Raw genomic sequence first — 19,389 nt, forward strand, 5'->3', positions numbered from 1 at the left:
ATGATGGTGCCAAACCAAGGCAGAGAGGCAGCAGGTAGAACTGGTTTGGTGGGAAGATAATGAATTGGCTTGGATTGAGTTTGAGGTTCCTGGCAAGCCATCCAAGTAGAAATACGCAGGGACAATGTAGGTCAGCAACTTGAGAGGAAGGAGAGGTCTAGCGATCCTAATTTGAGAGGTAACAGCACCGAGATGATTAGGGAGCTATGAGGATTGAGATGCTCACAAAGAAAACTACTTGCAGAGAGAAGGTAGAAAACTTTGGGGGTATGTTCTCTACCTTTAGCCAAGCAAGAACCTTAGGGGAAGAAGGAATGGTGGTTGGCAAGGGCAAGAGAATGAAGAAGAGACACTGAAATGGCAGATAAATGTTTAGATTTCTGAAGACCACCAGGAGCCTGAGTCTAAATCCAAGAATTAGCAGAAGTAGGTGTCATGATCACCCATGTGGGGTCCATGGAGGGCAAAGTGAAGAAAACAGTGGGGTCTTCCAGATATATGTTCTAGTCAGTTATCTATATATTTTACATTATCACTGCAAGTGAAGAGCACGTTCATACCTTACTTGGCATTGTAGTCCCAGTACCCAGTACCATTACCATGTTCATATTTAAGAGTTTATTGAATATAAGGGTTTACTGTTCATGTTCATATAAGGGTTTACTGAATGCATAAACCGACTATGCAGCAAGATTAAAATTCTCATTAACTGGCTACCATAGAGCAGAAGGAGAGGATGGAAAGTGATAAACAGTGTTATTACTAAGGCTGAGTCAGTGCCCCATCAGCAGCTGCCCATCTCCACATGCCAGAGAGAAGATGCCAGAATCTTGGATCCCTCTTCCATGTAGAAGCTCAGCACGCCTACCAGTGGTGCAGAAGAGATCCATAAAGCCTCCCCCACCCCCTCCTTTCCTTGGTCACCATGCTTACCTTGCAGCTTTGATCTCTAATTCTGCTGCCTCAGATCTACGAGGTCTAATATCAAAGCCACATCGTGGCTTACTACAAAGATTGTATCTTCTTTTAACATTAATAAATTAGCATGATGGCTTATAAACCAGTCTTGTGTGAATTTGATTCATGAGAGGCATATTAATTCATGGGTGAATTAATAGAACAAGTTCAAAAGTTGCAAAGCTGGGCATCAGCATCAGGATCAGAGGCAATTTTACTGTAATTATACTTTTGCATTGCTATGATTGAAGTCAAGAAATATAGAATTTAGTGCTCTCTTCAATTAGGCATATCTAATATTTTAGCCAAGGACATGGGCTTTTCTTAAAAAAAAAATCAGAAACCTCACGAGGAAGGTATAAGACAAAATGAATAATCATTTAGACCTAGATAGTCAACAGACCTAGATTCTCAGAATTTCATAGGCACAGATGACCATGAACCTGCTGTGGCCCTACAGTGAATCTCATTGACCTCAAACGGCAGGGGTGTAACTGACCGCTGCTACTGGCCTACTCCCGGCCAGTGACTGGGTGCTTCAGCCAGGGAGGTGGAGGCATCCACATTCTTGGAAGACATGGATCTCTTCTGATGGCCAACTTTGGTTGGAAGGCTCTCTCCTTTGGCAGAACCTTCCTTACATCACACAGAGGTCTAGGATACCTCCAGCCAGTCTTTCTTCCCTGTCTTCTTCACTCAGGGTCAAATTTGCATGGGTATTAATGTTGCTTCCAGACTTTCCCAGTTCCCCCCCCCTTTATCTCAGGGTTGGCTTCTTGGAGGACCTGGACTGACGCAGAACCTTTGCATCAGGATCCAGAGGCCAAGAGGGACTGATGGCAGGTGAGAGTTTCCATAGCATTGCTCTAGCCACTGAAGGGGCTCATGTATTATAAGAAATATAGATTTTGGTCTTTGTCCTTGGAAACTGATAGCCCCAATCTGAGTTCAAAAGCTTGAGGATTAGGGCGCTGACAGTATTAAGTCCTGGTCTGAGTCCAAAGGCCTGAGAAACAGGAGCACCAATGTTCAAGGACAGGAGAAGGTGGATGTCCTAGATCAAGCAAAAGAGAAAATTCACTCTTCCTCTTCTTTTGTTCTTTTCAGACCCTGAATGGATGGGGTGATGCCCAGTTGCATGGGCAAGGAATATCTTCTTTACTCAGTCTAGTGATTCAAATGTTAATCTCTTGGGAAATATTCTCACAGACACACTCAGAAATGATGTGTAAGTAGCTATCTGGCCATCCCCTAACCCAGTCAAATCAACACATGAAATTAGCCATCACATGCGGGTTTCTTCTCCTTTTAACTGGTAAGAAGACAAAGGGACAGTGTCAGTGAATTAAGATTTGATTGGCAAACATATTTCTGTGACCAAATCACTGAGCTAAGTGTAGTGGACATCTGTTGGGTGTGCCTGCCCAGAACCCAACTCCTGTTCTTCTGCTAGGAGCACCACTGCTTTGTTTTGTGGAAATGGGCTTCTACATTGGATACAGTCTTGATAGGAGTGTCACTCAAGATGCTTTCCCTCCCTCACTCAAGTATTGGCAGGTAACTCAAAGAGGGGCGCTCTCCCAGAACCTGAATTAGAGCAGTACAAAACTGGAGATGGTTAGAGAAGATTCATTCAGAGGCCAGGACTCTGAAGAGCCTTCCCTGGGCTCCTGAACCAGACCTCTAGAAACCAGGAACTTTGGCTTTCTTTCAAGTCTGTGGCCATCCCCAAAGCATCCCAAGACTTTCCTTTGCTTAAATTAGGCAGAGGTGGTTCTCACGGGTTGTACGGTATTCCATCTTTCAAGAAAGTCCTTTCAAGACAAAATCAGAAAGGAATAGCAAGGAAACACTGAAGTTTCTCCCCTCACAAGTAGGATCACCTTTCTCTTTAAAGGCACCATCATATTCAGTGTCTCAGTGGAACCTCTCAAGATCCTCCTCCTTTTCCTCATGGGTTAATAGAGCCTGCCCAGAGTTATATAATTATGGAGCAATGGGGTTGGCACATATATTTAGTTATCTGACTCAATGATGCTATGCTGGGATCTCTCAAGTCACACTTTGGAGTGCCCACCTTGGTCTCAGGTTGTGATGTGGGCCCCACCACTGTTACCCTGAGGGGCCTCTGCTGGGCCTCCATTTCTGTGTCTCTAATGTGAAGATTGGATTGTCTGCCCCATAAAGCTCCTTCCCCACTCTCAAATTTTCTCTCTTTCTGTGTGACATTATGGGTAGAAAAAGGAATGTAAGAAAAAACATTTCCTCTGTGCTTAACATATGTCAGGTCCTATTCTATGTACTTTGTATGTATTAACTCACCTAATTGTCACATTGCCTGCCTCTGTGACAGAGGCTCTGTGAGGGCATGGGCTTTGTTTTGTTCACTGTTGTAGCCACTCTGTGCTTGGCATAAAACAGACGGTCAATAAATGTTACAACAGATGAATAAACAAGTTGAAAAATAAGAAAAAAATCGATGGATGAATGAATAGAAAGGGGAAAGAGACCAGTTTTTTTCCCCCCAAATCTAGTTCTGTGGTCTTTTGGCTTTCTTGAAGCTCAGTTTGGGTTCTCTTATTTCTCCAGTAGGCTCAAGGTGTTTTGAGGAAATTCCTGAAATAGCTCTTTTTTTTTAGCTGCTGTGAAGATAAGATTTCTGCATCTGCTTCATTTCTCTTTTTCTTCTTTCAAGTAGAACCAATAACTGAGCCCAATGGTGCAAGTACTTAGCTGAAGAATGGGTATCATTTATTTTACCAAGTTCTAGATAAGAAAGGCTCTTCCGTTTCTGAGATGGCAGGTGACAGCCCACATAACCTAGTTCCAAAGGGGAGTTTTCTATGACCAGATCACTGAGAAAAAACTTAAGCTTAGTTTTTTTGTTTTGTTTTTTTTTAAGAGAGAGAGCATGTGTGCTCGTGAGCAGGGTGGGAAACATGGGGGGAGGGACAGAGGATAGAGAGAGACAATCTTAAGCAGACTCCCTACTCAGATTGAGCTGGATGTGGGGCTCAACATTCACGACCCTGAGATCAAGACCTGAGCCAAAATCAAGTCAGCTTGGCTGACTGAGCCACCCACACACCCCTTAAGCTCAGTTTATGATATGTGGCTGTCAGCCAGAAGTGGACAGCTGCAATGTTGTGGCTTCACCCAGGAGGGTGTCTGAAAGACGACACAGAAGACTAATCCTGGGCAGGACTGCCTGGATGGGGAGACAGCCAAAGAGATGGTCTATATTGTTAATGATTTGGCTAGATAGCCAGGGACCTGGAAAATAAAAGACTGGGGACAAGGAGGTCTGAGAAGGGGGAACGTGCATTGACACCTTGGAATGGGTAAAAGTTGGGAAAATATCTAACACCCCATGTGAATGTGCACCAAAGAGCAGAGGAGGACCCTAACAATCAGAAGAACAACATGCCCTATTCTGTGGATGTCACTTAGCCTCTTTTCCCTATCACCCCTGCCCTTGCCCAGTGCAGACAAAGGGGACATGGGCAATGCTTGGACTCAACAACCTATGCTTCCTTTCACTAGAGTGGTCCCACTACTGTGGCTACTGCATGGTGGTTCTGCCACTAACAGATATTGATGCTTGGTTCCCAGTATGGCACCATCCCCAAAGGGGTCAGCCATCCACCTGGTGGGCAGGTCCATTATGGGGACTGTCATTGACCATGAGGGCTCTTCATGCCCTTGAACCAACAGGCAGGTTGTCTGGGTGACTGATCCTGATTACCAAGGGGAAAGGGCTCCTGATACACAAAGGGAGCATGATGTGTGGAAAACCTCCTAGTAAAACATAAAGGAAGGCTACAGCAACCAATAAAGATAGGACTGCTAAAGAACGAGTCCTTTCAACAAAGAAGGTTGGGGTCACTCCTCTGGGTGAAGAAACTCACCTGAACTGCTACCAGAGATGAAAAGGAACATGAAATGGAGAGCGGAAGAAGGAAGTTAGGCTTATCAACCACGATTTGTGACGAGGACTTTAGCCATTGTTCTATATTCTTCCTTATTTGTTGTTTTTATATTCATCTGTAAAAATTTCCCTCCTCCTTTTCTCCATCATTTTGTATGAGGAGTGATGGTGATGATTAACTTTATAATGTGGGCAGGAATTAATATCACCCAGGGTGGGATACAATGACTGATGGGCCTTTAAATCTCTCCTTTTCAGGGAGAGAGAGAGATAATCTTTATTTGTATAATGTGTCCTTGCATCTTGTAAGGTGGAAGCATGAGGTTTCTTGGTGGTGGTGAATGGACATTTAAACAATAATCAAAGGGGTAGACTGTGCCAACTATTGACCAATTGTCTCTTATAACTGCAATGTCTCTTTTCTAGTTGGTTCTGTAATGTGAAAGCTAGGAGTCTGAAAACTCTCTTGGAGTGTGGGATCTTAGAGTCCCAAGCTGTCTTGCCCCCTGACTTCCTATCACCTTCTGCCAATAGGAGGCTCCAATGGCAGATCCAAAGGTGGGAGAAGGGGAGAAACTGCTCCTTCAGTAGGTGAAATCCTGTGAGTATTCAAGAGTGTCTATGTTCAAATTAACTGGAGAATAAGAAATCATTTTGTCAGCTTTTCCAAATATTTGGGTCTTATATTTGAAGTTGCTAATTGACTGAAAAAGTGCAGGACCAAATTACATTGCACTAAAAATTACAAACATCAGCATGGGATCATTATTGCTAATGTCATGAATACCTAACAAATTTACCCCGGAAATTATGACTGTTCTCTCTTGAAAAGCCTGTGAAACATTATCCACCCAGTTGGTCATTGGGCATTACTGACTTATTAAAATGTGTAAAGACAGCATACATTTTTTTTCTCAGCGGTAACATTAGGAACCTCTTGGATCTCTGTTGACTTTTTAGCTGAAGGGATTTGGACATCTTTGTTGGCTTCAGAAAGGACAGAGTTGTTACTGTTTGATAGCTATTTGATATTTGATCTCTTTTAGCTGAAATGATTAGAGTCTTTGTAGAAATCATGTATTAACACTTTGTGAATAATTCTGTGTCTTAAAGGTCTGTGCAAATACATAAAAAACATAATTTTTTGGTTGCACAATATTGGTGAATGTACTAAGTGTCACTGAATTGTACATTTTAAAATGGCTAATTCTAGGGCACCTGGGTGGCTCAGTCAGTTAAGCGTCCTGATTTCAGTGCAGGTCATGATCTCAGGGTCATGTCGGGCTGGGTGTGGGGCCTGTTTAAAATTTTCTCCCCCCCCCTCTCTCATGCCACAACCCCCTAAAAAAAAAAAAAAAAAAAAAAGGCTAATTCTATGTTATGTGAATTTCGCTTAAATAAAAAACTTAACGTATCTTTTTCACATTGAAAACTTATTTGCCTATAATTTCACCTAGATTCAAGGACATTTTAAAAGATTCTCTTTGCAACAACAACAACAACAACAAAAAGTTTCTCACTGCCTATTTCAGCTTATCCTTAAGCTGTAGAGCCATTTCATAGGTCTCAGATCTTGGATTTTTTTGTTTTCGGTGAAACTCATGATTTTCGATCACTTAATAGGTGAAAGAGATATGGAGGACTTGTTGCACTGGTTATTTAACCCAACTATTTCAAAAGGCTCAAAATAATCAATTGTGAAAAATACACAGAAATCCCAGGATACTTCCCTATGCATGCTCAGAAAAATCACCAATTTTAAATTTGTATGAATTTGTAGGAAATCATTAAAAAGGAATTTTGGGAAAAAAAGTAAATTGTGGAAATTTAAGAGGGTTATAATGAAATATTATGACACGAATGCAAATAGCTCTGAAGCTTGCTATTTATTAATTTTATTTTTCACAGTTTCTGTCTCTATACATAGGAGATTGTTTCTTTTTCCAAAATAAAGCTGTAGAGAGGGCTCTGCAGGAAAATCATGTCTAATGGAATTATCATTGCTCTGCTTTATATGTTGCTGACGATTTTTCTAATATCAAATTATGAGGACCATCATTCAAAATTTGTTTAGAAATTTTAACCTTACATGCGTGGGCAGATATATCCTTTGTTTATTTTATATATATATATATATATATATATATATATATATATATATATATATTTTAAGATTTTATTTATTTATTTGACAGAGAGAGACACAGCGAGAGAGGGAATACAAGCAGGGGGAGTGGGAGAGGGAGAAGCAGGCTTCCTGCCGAGCAGGGAGCCCGATGCAGGGCTCGATCCCAGGATCCTGGGATTGTGACCTGAGCCGAAGGCAGCCACTTAACTGACTGAGCCACCCAGGCACCCCATGTTTATTATATTTTACCTTTATTCTAGGTTCCAAATTTCAAAATCTACCAGACTTAACACTTTTTACAAAAATCGTATTTCCTTAATAGTTATACCAATTTATATTAAGAAAACCTTTTATTGTATGTATGTAGGGGCTACATTAGACTCTCTCATTTCTCCCCATTTTTACGACTTAAGTCTCTGGCATAATGAATGAGAACCAATTAGCATTATTAATTTTTTAAAAAGTAAAAAAAAAAAGCTAATTTAACCTAATTTAACAGAACAGAGCAAGATCCAATTCATTCATGTGAACTGAGTTTTGGTTTTTTTTCCAAAGATTTTATTTATTTATTTGACAGAGAGAGACACAGCAAGAGAGGGAGCACAAGCAGGGGGAGTGGGAGAGGGAGAAGCAGGCTCCCTACTGAGCAGGGAGCCCGATGCGGGGCTCGATCCCAGGACCCTGGGATCGTGACCTGAGCTGAAGGCAGACGCTTAATGACTGAGCCACCCAGGCGCCCCCTGAGTTTTGTTTTTAACTGGGTCTTATCCTTCACATTTTACTCCTTTTCAATAGGAGCTAATCTGTCACAAACATGTACTGCATTAGTTTCCTCTGGCTGCTGTAACAAATTATCACAAACTTAGCGGCTTAAAACAACACAAATTTATTGTCCTAAAGTTTTGGAGGTCAGAAGTGAAAATGGTTCTCAATGAACTTAAATCAAGGTGTCAGCACAACTACATTCCTTTGAGGAGGCTCTTGGGGAGAATCCATTTTCCTTGCCTTTTCCAGTGTCTAGAAGCTGCCTGCATTCCTTGGCTCATGGCCCCTTCAGTCTCAAAAGCCAGCAGTAGCTGACTGAGTCTTTCTCACATTGCATCACTCAGACTCAGACTCTCTTGCCTCCCTCTTTCACTTAGAAAGACTTGTGATGGGGCGCCTGGGTGGCTCAGTCGTTAAACGTCTGCCTTCGGCTCGGGTCATGATCCCAGGGTCCTGGGATCGAGCCCCGCATCGGGCTCCCTGCTCCACGGGGAAGCCTGCTTCTCCCTCTCCCACTCCCCCTGCTTGTGTTCCCTCTCTCCCTGTGTGGCTGTCAAATAAATAAATAAAATCTTAAAAAAAAAAAGAAAAAAAGACTTGTGATTACATTAGCCCCATCCAGATATTCCAGAATAATCTCCCCATCTCAAGATCTTTAACTTAATCACAAAGACAAAGTCCCTTTTGCGAACCCAGTCACAGATTCTGGGGATTAAGATGTGAAAACCAATGACAGGCCATTAGTCTGCCTACCACACGTACCATAAAATAAAGCATAAAAACATAATGTTACAGAAGGATACTGACAACAAGATTCCAATTATATTAATTTTTAAAGCCCATAAAACAATACTATATACTGTGTGGGGGGGAACACATGATTTATGTAAATGATATACTTGCCATCTGCTGGATAGCAGTGACCCTGGGGAAAGGAAGAAAAAAGGGAGAGGAAAGGATCAAGGGTATCACTTTACTTCTTTAAGAAATCTGAAGCAAAATGTTAACATCTTGTAAATCTAGGTGGCTGTTACATAAATGGATGTCTGTTATATTCTCTTATGTGTTGTGTTGTATTACTTCATAATTGATAACTAAAAAACATTAAGATAGTATCCAGTAACAGCTCAGTGCTGGATAACCTGAACTAACTCCAATTTGATTTTGTTGTCATAAAGAAACCAGTTTTCCATAACTTTTACAAAGCATACTGGAAAGTGAATAAAATTTTTTTCTTTTGCTTCTATGACATTTGTTATACAGTCTGCTTCTCCATACAATATTTAGGTTGCTACTTAGAACTTATATGTTTTAGCATTTAGCATTCAAATTGATATTTCAATTCAAAGTGTTGATCTTTTCTGATTCAAGCACATGACTATCTAGTTAGTTGTAGGATTTGAGTATTGATCTGATGACTGACCAGAATGGCAGGAAGAAATGAGAAAAGACCTATCCATTGTATGGCCTCACTTGGTGCTGGGGAAATTACCCCAGAGATATCAATTCTGAGACACTTCCTAATAAAACTATTAGATTTCAAAGAAAAAGATAAAATCTTTAAGGCCTGCAGGGAAAAATATCAAATAAGTTACAAAAGAAAGAAGAATTAGTCTGACATCAAACTTTTTGGTCTATATACCAAGAAAGCAACAATGGACACCATTTAAAAAAACAAAACAAAACAAAACAAAACAAAACAAGAAAACCCAAGGGTTTTATACCCAACGAAGCTGCCCTTCAAATATCAAGGCTAAAGAAAAACAGTTTTAGACATAATAACATAGAGAAATCTGCACCCATCAATCCTCCCTGAGGATTTGCTACAGGATGAGTATTATTTAACCAAATGATGACTGGGAAAACTTCAGAAAACATGATGGTGAGTATTTTGAAGTATATAGACGCACCTCTAAGATTAAAACAAAAATGGGGACAAAGGTAGAAGACCAATGTACAGATGTTATATATTATGACAAACTTGAAATACAGAAAGGAGCAATAGGAGAAGGGAGCAAGAAAGTAGAAAGTAGAATAAGCTTATTAGTTATTGTAGACAATAGGTGGGCTTTAAAGGATACTGATTTAAAAAATGAACCAGATCATAAAAATTAAATAAGAAAATAAAGGAGAGACCTAAATATGAGACTGAAACCATAAAGCTCCTAAAACAAAACATAGGCAGTAATCTCTTGGACATCAACCATAGCAACATATTTATGGATAGGTTTCTTCAGGCAATGGTAACAAAAGCAAGAATAAACTACTGGGACTACACCAAAATAAAAAGTTTTTGCACAGCAAAGGAAACTATTGACAAAACAAAAAGACCACCCACTGGATGGGACAAAATATCTGTAAATGATGCAACCAATAAGGGTTAATATCCAAAATACATCAAGAATTTTTACAACTCACCACCCAAACCCCCAAGTTATCCAATTTAAAAATGGGCAGAGAATCTGAATTGACATTTTTCCAAAGAAGACATCCAGATGGCTAACAGACCATGAAAAGATGCTCAACATCACTCATCATCAGGCAAATGCAAATCAACACCATAATGAGATATCACCTTATACCTGTCAGAATGGCTAGTACAAAAAGACAAGAAATAGCAATTGTTGATGAAGATGTGGAGGAAAAGGAACCCTATGCACAGCTGGTGGGAATGCAAACTGGTACGTTAGCCACTATGGAAAACAGTATGGAGGTACATTAAAACATTAAAAATAGAAATACCACACAATCCAGTAATCCCACTGTTGGGTATTTACCCAAAGAAAATGAAAACACTAATTCAAAAAAGTACATGCAGGCCTATGTGCATTACTTCCCATAGCCAAGATATAGAAGCAACCAAAGTGTCCATCGATAGATAAATGAATAAAAAAAGATGTAGTAGGTGGTACACACACACACACACACACACACACACACACACACACACACACAGGAATATTACTCAGCCATAAAAAAGAGTAAGATCTTTCCATTTGTAACAACATGGATGGGCTTGGAGAGCATCATGCTAAGTGAAATAAGTCAGTCGGAGAAAGACAAATACCACGTGATTTCACTTATATGTGGAATCTAAAAAGCAAAGCAAAACAAACAAACAAACAATAAAAGACTCTTAAACACAGAGAACAAACTGGTGGTTACCAGAGAGAAGGTGGGTGGGGGAGATGGGTGAGATAGAGGAAAAGGATTGAGATATACAAACTTCCAGTTATGAAATACAGAAAAAAAAAAGGAAAAAAGAAAAGAAAATAGGGGAGAAAGGGCATTAAAAACTTATAAAGGACTTCTGCCTCTAGCATGACAGAATAACAGGGACTGGATTCACTTCCCCCGCCCCCTCCCAAAATGACTAAAACAAAGACAAAATACGTGACACAATGGTTTTCAGACATTGTACCTCAGATTATGAAGAACAGGGATTCCTGAGAGAGGAAACCTACAAGGAGAGAGGAGTGAGTGCTGACCTTGCAGTCTGGGGACATCTCCAGGTTGTGGGGGAATGCAGCTCGAGCCCAGGGGGTTCCCTGAGTTGAGGAAATGGGATCAGGAGTTCTGGGAGGCCAAAATGGCTAGAGTGTGCAGGGCAAGAGTCAGAGAGGAGACAGCTGCACCAGAAATCTGCAGAGGGTCTTTTTCTAGTCTCAGTGCATGTGTACAAGGAAAGTACTCAAAGGCTGTGGAAAGAATCAGCCTTTCAGATTAAAGGGAACAATCCTGAGAGGTCACACAGGGCTAGGAATTGTTCTTGCGCTCACGAGCTAGAGTGGGAAGCCTCACAACTCATGGTCAGTGAGTAGAGTACTCAGAAAATTATTGCCTCAGTAACACAGTCATATTAGTCACAGACTAAACACTGCTTTGATCCCACCTAACCAACCCAAAAAGCAAAATTGAAAGGATCAAACTGTTTCTAAATAGCTTAACTTCATCCCAGAACAAAGCTCAATGATATTGCAGGAGTACAAAAACATCTAGTACTCAAAACAAGATACAATATTCAGTAAAAAAAAAAAAAAAAATGCTGGTGTTCTGGTATTCAATCAAAAATTTCTTTTTTTTTCCCCAAACCAAATCATTTTTTTTCTTTTTTTAAATTATTATGTTATGTTAATCACCATACTTTACATCATTAGTTTTTGATGCAGTGTTCCATGATTCATTGTTTGCATATAACACCCAGTGCTCCATGCAGAACGTGCCCTCTTTAACACCCATCACCAGGCTAACCCATCAATCAAAAATCTGTGAGCATACAGGGGTGCCTGGCTGGCTCAGGTTGGTAGAGCATGTGACTCTTGAGCGTGGGGTTGTGAGTTCGAGTCCCACACTGGATCTAGAGATTACTTAAAAATAAAATCTTAAAAAAAAATTTTCTGAGTATGCAAAGGAGCAGGAAAATATGACCCACAGTGAGGAGAAAAGCAAATGAATAGAAACAGACCCAGAAATGACAAGATGATTAAATCAGCAGACAAAGCAAACCGTTAATAAAACTCTTACTATGTTCAAGAAGGAAAAGCTTGAATGTGTTAAATAGAGACAAGAAAGATTTAAAAAAGACACAAATGAAAACTCTAGAGGGACACCTGGGTGGCTCAGTTGGTTGGGCATCTGCCTTTGGCTCAGGTCATGATCCCAGGGTCCTGGGATCGAGTCCCACATTGGGCTCCCCGCTTGGCGGGGAGTCTGCTTCTCCCTCTCCCTCTGCTGCTCCCCCTGCTTGTGCTCTCTGTCTCTCTGATTAATAATAAAATATTAAAAAAAAGAAAACTCTAGAGATGAACCATACACTAGAATTAATAGCCGATTAGACACTGCAGAAGAAACAAGGCCTAAGTACAGAGGTAACCACCAGAAGAAAACATGAACTTTCCTAAATACTAAGAATGTTTTAATAAATAAGAGTAAAAAATGCACACTTTTTTTTGTTGTTGTTAGAGAAAGTGGGCATGCATGGGGGTGGGGAGATGGAGAGGCAGGAGGAGAGAGAGAATCTTAGGCAGGTTCCGGGCTGGATCTCACAACTCTGAGATCATGACCTGAGCGAAATCAAGAGTTAGACACTTAACAGAGCCACCCAGGCACCCCAAAAACGCACATCTTGTAGAAAAGGAAGTATAGTAAATAAAATAGACATCATTATAAAATTTGACAGACCAAACATACCAGTTGTGAACAGGCCTAACTCACCTACTACAAGAGTAAGATTTTCACTTTGAGTTACAAAACTAGACCCAACTATATGCTGCAAACAAGACACGTACCCCAAACAAAATGATTCAGAAAGACTATGCATAAAGGTATGGACGAAGCTTTATCAGACTCACAGAAAAAGAAAAGGAGACAAAATATAGAATTTATCACAATAGAGCTTTATGCTTACCTGTACACGTTCATTAGCATTTATTAACAGAATTTTTTAACTTCTCAAATCGACCAATGGACATTAAAAATGGTTCTATGTTTGTACTTGGCTTCACTGCCTTTTTTATGTGGGACCGAATAGAACTACAGCTACCACTTGAAGAATGACTGACACATCAGGCACAGCACCAAGAGGCTTTACGTACACATCTCATTCCATCTTCAGAACAACTCTATGGCATTACGTATGTATTATGTATATTACTCCCAGTTTACTAGGGAGAAAATGGAAGGTCAGAGAGGTCAAGTACTTTGTCCATGGTCATACAGGAGTCAGGGGTATAGCCAGTACTCAGTGTCAGGCCTGCCTGAGTCCCTCGCTCTGGACTCATCCAGTAGTCCACACTGCCTTATCTTTCGTGAAGCCCTGATGAGTATTTAAAAAATATGGACAGGTTACCAGAATGCATGTTAAATACTAATCGAATATAAAAATATGCCACGTAGAATAAATACCATTCATTTTATTGGGTTTTTTTATTTTTTATTTTTTTAAAGATTTTATTTATTTATTTGACAGAGAGAGAGCACAAGCAGGGGGAGCAGCAGGGAGAGGGAGAAGCAGGCTCCCCACTGAGCAGAGAGCCTGATGCGGGGCTCGATCCCAGGACCCTGAGATCATGACCTGAGCCGAAGGCAGACGCTTAACCGACTGAGCCACCCAGGCGCCCTGAAATACCATTCATTTTAGAGAAGACTTTAAAATGCCCAACGTGGAGCTCCAACTCATGACCTTGAGATCAAAACTACACACTCCACCGACTGAGCCAGCCAGGCACCCCTGACTTGCTCAGCTTTTGAACTGTACAATTTCCATGGGTTATGGATCCTAACACAAGCTGCATTTGTATTCCCGACCTGAGGAATGTCAATACGCTGACTCTGTATACGAAGACACACAACAATAAAGGCTTTCATAAGATTGCATTTATACTAACGTAATTTAAGTACATAGTATCTCCATTCAATTAGGAGTAGTATCAACTTTATTTTTATCTGGATTTAAATTCCCTAAGAATTCTAGCAATGTCCATAACGAGAATTCCTGGCCTCAGGAACTGTGTGACATGATAAATGTTCGTTGTGTTCAATTGCTGAGTTTGGGGGTAATTTGTTACACAGCAATAGATAACCAAAACATTGTGATACAATCTACATCAACTAAGCAGATGATATGGAAGTTATTGGTTATCATGGCAGGACATCTCAAAACTTACTGAGTGGTTCTAATTAAATCAATACTTAAATTGTTGGAGACAGAATGTCTCAGGGCTCACAGAACGGTGCCTTGGAATACAGCTCTGTCAGTGATATTAAGCATTTACTCATCACCATCTTCTAGGGAGCGAGCCACTAAATCTGGATTATAAGAATAATTTGGCTGCATTCTCTGTTGGGGAATAAAGACGATCTTGTTTTCCTATCTCTGGATTTAGACGAATGACCCCTTCCAATCTATTCTACTCTTTTGATCTGTTTTATGCCCGTCAAACAACTCTGAATAATAATTCAGCTTTCCTGACGGCTGGGAAGGAGGGTGGGGTGGGGGTCTTCACTGTGAGGCAAGAACATTTGGATCTGTGGATGCTGTCCTAGCCTGCTCAGCCAAAGGCCATCTGGACAAACCCCAAGTCTGACAAAGTCAGGTTTATTGGTTCAAGGAAATAGAGCCTGCATATCAGCAGAGCCCTGGGGCATTTCACCAAAGAAAGAAAGAGATAGGTTATTATGTAATTTGGGGGAAGGGAGTTTAGGTAAAATTTAAATGAAGTAAGGTTTGGATAACTTCAAGCAAATAGGGCTGTGTGTAAGGGGTCAGTTTTGGGTGTAAACTGCAAATCAGACTCAGGGCTTTGCTTCTTGGAAATTAGCAAATGAAGATAGCTATATAAATTTCTTATCTAGAAAACCCTTATCTGGAGCCTACATTTGGGTTGAAAGGCAGGCTGTTTCTCTATATTAAAGACATAGATCTTCCTGGCAGAGGTGGGATCTTTCATTCTCGCTGATTGGATTTTAAACAGCAAAGTTTCTGACAGCTGATTTTAGGTTTCTCACCAAGAAAACAGAAGTCACTCAAAAGGGGGTTTGTTATGACATTTTACAGCTTTAGCATGACCTTGGGAGTAATACTGTTTCCAGTTAACTTTGTAGCTGGCTTTGTGTCTGTTCTGCTAGCCAGATTCAGGGTAGGGCAGTTTTTCCTTTCTCAGTAGGGTGTCCGGAGAGAGAACTGTTTGAATCTTTATTAAAAAAAAAAAAACAAAAACCATCAGCTACTTTGCTGAATGTAGTACACCACAGATGAATACAATAAAAAATCATTGCTATGTTTCAAAACCAACTAACCAACCCCAAACAGTCATACTGTTTCCCTGTTCCCAAGTACTTTTAGGTCAACTACATCATTCTTTCACAATTATCTATAAAAAAGTAGCATTCACATCAGAGAGATCCGGAGCATGATCTTAAAAGTAACTAAAATATTGTATGACTTGGGAAACGTGAGTCAAGACAAAACAAATGTTTTTTTCTTATTCCATGAGAACCTGAGAGGTCAATGCCAAGAACATGTCTTTCTTGTTAGAAGGTGTTAATCGGTGTCCAATCAGAAAAACAAACACTCTAGATAATTCTAGTAAACAGCGATTTAATGCAGGGACTTGGCTAGAAAGACGCTGTAAGGGCTGAAAGAGCCTAAGACCCAAGAAGTGCGGATTATGGCAAAAGCCCCGACTGCCTGGCTGGGGGACGTGGGTCTGTGTTACCATTCTTACCTTTTTTTTCTTTTTTAGATTTTATTTATTTATTTGTTAGAGAGAGAGTGTGTGGGCGAGAGTGAGCAAGAGTACAAGCAGGGGGAGCTGCAGGCAGAGGGAGAAGCAGGCTCCCTGCTGAGCAAGGAGCCAGATGCGGGACTCGATCCTAGGGCACTGGGATCATGACCTGAGCCGAAGGCAGCCGCTTCGACTGAGCCACCCAGGCGTCCCTACCATTCTTACCTTATTGAATCAAGATAAACATTTGAATCGCAATTTGATACTGAAAAATCCCACAGATAAGCCTGTTGAGTGGTGGTTCAGAGCATGGACTCAAGCAATTCCTAGCTGCGGGACTCTGGGCAGGTTTTCTCACTTGGCAATTAGAGGAGGACCTACCTCCCACGGTTGCTGCAGTGGCTAAAGAGGGCACAGCTTGTGAACGGCTCATAGCAGGCCTGGACCGTAAATCAGTGGTCCTTCAATCTAGAAGCAGTACCTGCCTAAACCCAAGGCCATGCCAGGGATGGCCACCCACCCTTGTGGAGAATGGAAGGAAAACTACATGGAAATGACCTGGATCTTCCTGAAACCCCTACAGCTTTGAGAGGAGGGAGGGGCGGTTGGTGTCTGACAGTCCTGGGTTTAGTACCCGCTGGGCTCCCTACCTGGTCCTGGGCGCCAGGAGTGCAGGTCTGAGCTGCAGGTTTCCCACGTGGAAAACGGAAGCATTTTCTTCCTTACAGGGCAGATGTAAAAACTAAATGAGATTTTTTTTTTAACGTATGTTAAGAACCTAGCTTATAACAGTTCAACGACAGGAACTGCCGTAATTGAATAATTATATTATAAATAATTAACATGAAAATAATTCAAAATAATTGAAATAATTAAATATTTAATTAAAATCACTATCAAAATATCATAATAAAGTATTGTGTCTGTCCTGTCATCATGTGCAGGGAAAACACTTATCTGCGCTTGTTTTCAAAGGGAGAGCGTGGTCTGCATGCCTGTCCACCACGGATACTTCATTAAAGGTGGCTCGGGGCCGCACTCTCTCTGGCCTGAATCTTGCATTCCGGATTTGGGATTCTTTGTCCCCGGATTCCAGGTTCTGGAAAAGGGGAAGTTCCCAGGTATCGCCAGCAGGTGGCGCAGCGATCCTTTGCCAGGCTATCGTGAAATATCCGCCCGGTTTAGAAGCCTGGGAAGTTTAGTCAGAAGCTCTCGTAGGGTCACCAGTTTATCTGCAAGTGGCCAGGAGGATGCACGACCTCAGTGAGGGGCAAGAAGGCTAGGGACGAGGGTCACAGCAGGAGAAGGGGTAAAGAAAATGTGTCAGTGAGAGGTACCCATGGGACTTGGGGCGGGGCTCTGGCCCAAAGCCCACAGATAATTCATCCCTGCTTGCCAAAACATGTGTCGAGTGCTTACCGTGAGCCATAGACAGGGCACAGTGTGAAATCAGCCCCCTCAAGCAGCTCACAGTCTTGCTGAGGAGTTTGACACCGGGACAAATGGCTAATATGTAATGTGAAAATCACGGGACATCATGCCACCATCTCTTTAACCCTTAGGACGAGCCAGGCACTTTATGATACTCTTCCTACTTCGCTCATGAAGAAACCGCTTTTAAGGGATTCACTCATTTCCCAAATTCACAAAGCTGAGAAACAACGGATTCAAGCCATGCCACTCTATTTTAAAGGCTATGGTTAGTAGCGCTTTACAAATCACTACTCCTCCACTAAAACGAAGCAAAAGAGCCCCGCTCCGATAAAGCTCACCCCTCGAGGTTAGTCTCAGCAGGTGTCGTCACGAACATGGCGGGCATCCCCCTCCCCCGCTGGGCTCGGGTGCCCCTCTTTCCCTCCTCCCTGCTGGCACCTCCCCACCTCCTGCTCACTGTTCACTCTCTAAGGCATCTGGCTCACCTTAACCACCATCTTCCGGTCGGTTCAGCGGCCGCTCCCACAGCCACAGCCTGGCCTTGGTGATCACTGACAGATCGGCTCCAGAGAGCACTAGTTCCCACACTTCCCTGTTTGCAGTGACTTGGCCTTCCTGCTCGTTGGCTCAAGTGCCCCCTTGCAGCTGTGAAAACTGGTAGAAGGAAACCTCATTTAACACGGGGTGAGGAGGCCAGCAGGGGGAGCGCTCACGCCCTGCCACGGGTTGTCAATTGCAGACCCAAAAGGAAGACTTGCGCAGGCAGATAATTGAGGTCGCTGCTACTTCACTCTCCAGGCAGGAGGGAGAAAGGGTTCTCCCTGCTCCCACAGCCCAGCCAACGGGAGATGTCACACTCAGCCAATGAAGAGCCACTGCACTTTGAACTCCCAGTTTACACCAATGAACATTTTGTAACAGCTCCACCAACGCCCCCCATTTCCTCCAGGAAAGATCCGTCCTCCCCTTTGTTTTGGGGGCTTGCCTAGGATTTTGCCACCGCCTGCTTGTCCCAAGTTGCCATTCTCTGCTCTTCCTGAATAAACCCATTTTTGATGGAAAGATAGCTGACAGTTTTATTTTTAAGGTTAACACAGCTATTCTTTGCTTTACTGGGTCCCCCGACAGCTGGTCTAGCTTCTCCCTGCAATCATCTCTCCTGACTTCACTTCCTTCTTTCTCCAGCTTAGTTCCCCGGATGTGGCATGTCAGCTACCCTTAAAGAGCACCCGAAGCTCCCGCTCGTCCCACCCTCCTCCGTGGTGCTGGCTTCTACCTCCGATCACCTGTCCTTGCCCATGACTGCATCCCGCAGCTGTGGCGGGAAACCTTGCAGCAGGGGAGCCTGTTGGAAGACGGGGGAAGGCAATCGGCGATTCTGAACGGAGTTGAGGGAGTGCTCATCCGAAGGCTTCAGAGTGCCCTGAGAGGGGAACGAGGGTGTGGGCTCCCAGGGCTGAAGGCTGTGGAGGGGCCCTGACAGCTGCTTGAGAGAATGGGGAGCACCCGGGAGGAGGGGGGAGCTTGGTGGCGTGGAGGCCCCAGGGAGGATGTGGACCCTGGATCTAAGGTGGGACCGATTCTGTGGTTGTGGCTTTCCTCTGTTACTACTTGGTTGCAGAGATGAACAACCAATTTCTCCAGGGCGGGGGTTTGCCAGGTGGTTCCAACACAAAACAGTGGGGATGTTGGGGATACTGGCCACAGTGTTGGAGCAGAAGCTACAGAGATTATCAGATGACCTGGCTTAAAAACCTGATAGTTTACAAAACAGAAGCTTTCTGAGGGCAGGGCCTTGTTCTGCATGGAGTCCTACCCTGTTGTGGGTCACTCCTTGAGCAGGTGAAGTGAGACGATGAGAAATCAAGAACCTCAGGGCTCTGGCAGCAGGACAGAAGGCTGAGGGAGAGAGGGTGCGGCTGCAGGAGATGTCCGAAGGCACAGAGCTGGAG

The 19,389-nt window shown here is 42.4% G+C and overlaps 1 long non-coding RNA gene across 1 annotated transcript; it reads right to left on the reverse strand.

Annotated features, from left to right (window-relative positions):
* Positions 1–1,230: 1,230 nt before the first annotated feature.
* Positions 1,231–18,247, reverse strand: LOC110572045. Its single transcript, XR_002479825.2, has 3 exons — positions 17,923–18,247; positions 16,654–16,724; positions 1,231–2,269 (listed from the first exon to the last, which is right to left on the reverse strand). It is a non-coding gene; the product is annotated as an uncharacterized LOC110572045 (long non-coding RNA).
* Between the last annotated feature and the right edge of the window lie 1,142 nt (positions 18,248–19,389).

The sequence above is a fragment of the Neomonachus schauinslandi genome, chromosome 10, assembly GCF_002201575.2.
Source record: "Neomonachus schauinslandi chromosome 10, ASM220157v2, whole genome shotgun sequence".
Lineage (NCBI taxonomy): Eukaryota > Metazoa > Chordata > Mammalia > Carnivora > Phocidae > Neomonachus > Neomonachus schauinslandi.